The following is a 2,706-nucleotide window of genomic DNA, read 5'->3' as shown; positions in this document are numbered from 1 at the left end:
TGTGGATTAAATAAATACTTATGATAGTATTTGGTACAAGGTAATTGCTACATATTAGCTATTATTAACACCAGTTTAACCGAAGTATGTCTTTGGATAAGTCATCACTTCCCCTCCTTGAGTCTGCACAATCAAAATGAAATTAATAGTATGCTTAACCACCCAACTTACCTCACAGGGCTGTTGAAAAGATCAAAGAACCCAACTGGTGTGAAAAGTTCTTTGGGATGAAAAAACACAGTAGTACCTGTAATATATCATTTTTAATAAATAATACTATACCTCAATTAAAACTGAGTCTTCCATTTTAAAGGAATTAAAAAGAAAAAGAAGACCCATCCTGGATTGGCCAGAAACCCCACTGTGGGCCAAGTTGAGAGGAAGACTGAGAAGGGAACGTGCCAGCCTGGTGCTTCCTTCCGGCAGTGTACTTCAAGCCCACTCTGTAGAGTGAATGCGGGGGACGTGGTGACAAAGCTGCATCAGGGTGGCTTTGTGGCAAGTCACTCGTGTTTGTTCTGAGAGGCCAGGCAATGTCATTCCCGACCAATACTGTCTCACTACGGGAATATTCTGAAATCAGAAATGTTTGGGTGCTTCCAGTAATTGTGGGACAATGCAATTTCTGACCCCAGTAACTGTCCGGGGGGGACTGGCAGATGTTACTGTAGAATTGCCGGATCCCAACAACCAGCCAGGCTAGATGACGACTGGAGTTTGGGCTTCACAAAGGCAAGTCACCAGCAATCCCTGAATGTTGGCTGGACTGAACTTTTGGACTGAAATGACCATTCCTGCCGATGCCAGGTGAGCATGGCTGGAAGCACCCAGATGCCAAATGAGTCGAAACTCCATCGACACTCCTAGTCAATGGCTGAATTATCTCCCAGTTTTTAATTCTGTCATCCCAATGCTTTGCTAATACGTGCCAATGACTAAATAACTATATGTCTTCTCTATACTCACCGTTTCTTCTCCTCCTCCCTAAAGTGCTGTGTCCTGGGCTATCAGCATTACTTCCACTTACATCAGAGCCCACTCCCATTTCCACACAGCCCATCTGGTTTTCAGTAATCGGAGTTTTCCCTCCTCCTAAAAAACCCTCTTATTTTTAACTCACCACGCGTGCAAAGACTATTTTACTACTACATATTTATAGAAATAATAATAATGACATTTATTCAGCTTACTTTGAGCTAGGCATTGACTTAAGTGCTCTATAAATTATCTCAATCCCAAAACAAGCCTGTGAGGTGAGGACTATTATTATCGCCTCTTATAGATGAATAGACTAAGGCATAGGGATGGCAAACATTGTGCTGAAGGCCATACAACATTCATATGGGACATCTAGAAACGGATAGAACCGGGATATGAATCCAGGAAGTCTGATTCACCGAGCCCCTAATTTTAGCAAAGTACAGTATACTAAATATACACACATGGGGATACGTGTCTTCACAATTGTACAACCCAAAGTAATTTCATTTTGTTAGGGGAACCACTGACTGAAACCGCCCACCCTGGCCAGGCACCACAGTAACCATCTGCATGACTGATCTTGCTACAAGAGGTCCTGGTAAGGAACTCAGAACTGACATGCCACCAACAACCGGAAGAATTCGGGAAAGGCCAAAAGGAGAGAGGAGACGCCAGTCCATATGTCTTGCCAACCTCCCAGAATCCTCCTCACTGGAATCCATCTTGGCTGAGTGATGCACGCACCACCAGGAAGAACCATGAGTCAGAATGATTGGCCAGAGACAACCCGGAAACTAATTAATCCCATGACCATAATACCCGAGACTGCAAGCCACGTGGCAGAACAGTCCTCCTGAGTTCCCTTACCCTGCTGCTCTCCACCTGGGTGCCCCTTCCCAATAAAGTCTCTTGCTTTGTCAGTACGTGTGTCTCCTCAGATAATTCATTTCGAGTGTTAGACAAGAGCCCACTCTCGGTCCCTGGAAGAGGTCCCCCTTCCTGCAACAATTTCACACCAGACTCTCTAGGGTTCGTGACTTAGGTAGTCTTGTCTCAGATCTTTTCAAGAAACAGAAGAAAGAAACACTTTAAGGCTCTTTGAACGATATAGCACAGGCTCTTATGTTGATTCCAAGGATCCAGTTTTCACACACATAACTATGTGCAACTACATGAATATTCCTCCGTGTTATGTACAAACTTTCAAAAATATAATTGCACCTTCCAGGTAGGATGCCATATCCCTGTCAATCAAAATGTAGTCAATAGCTGGTCAAGAACTTACTGTGCCTCCCCCTGGGAATACAGTGGTGAAGACACCACTCATGAACCCTGCCCAGATGGAGATTTTTACAATCTGATAGAAAAGACAGACATTGAGGGAATGATTGTAAATAATTAAGGCACAATGACAAGGAAGCAAAATGCTCTAAAGGAAAATACAGGGTGCTTTTGAGAAAATGGAGAGAAGGAGAGAGGTAGCTAATTTCCTTTAAACCCATGGCATCCTTCTTGGAATTTGAACTGAATGCTTTCAAAATTGCCCCAAATCCTGAAATCGCTTAATAAATATTTCTGAATTAATACCCAAGACAAGGGAAATGAGGTAATGCTTGCAAACCAAAGAAACACGTGGCAGTTTCTTTATACTCCCAGTGTTGGGAGAAAGTTGAAATGAGCTTAAACAGAGAATGACAAGGAATACAGGGCGCACTTTGCTGTGGT

The sequence above is a fragment of the Orcinus orca genome, chromosome 13 (genome assembly GCF_937001465.1).
Source record: "Orcinus orca chromosome 13, mOrcOrc1.1, whole genome shotgun sequence".
Classification (NCBI taxonomy): domain Eukaryota; kingdom Metazoa; phylum Chordata; class Mammalia; order Artiodactyla; family Delphinidae; genus Orcinus; species Orcinus orca.
Note: the sequence above shows the minus strand (reverse complement) of the source record.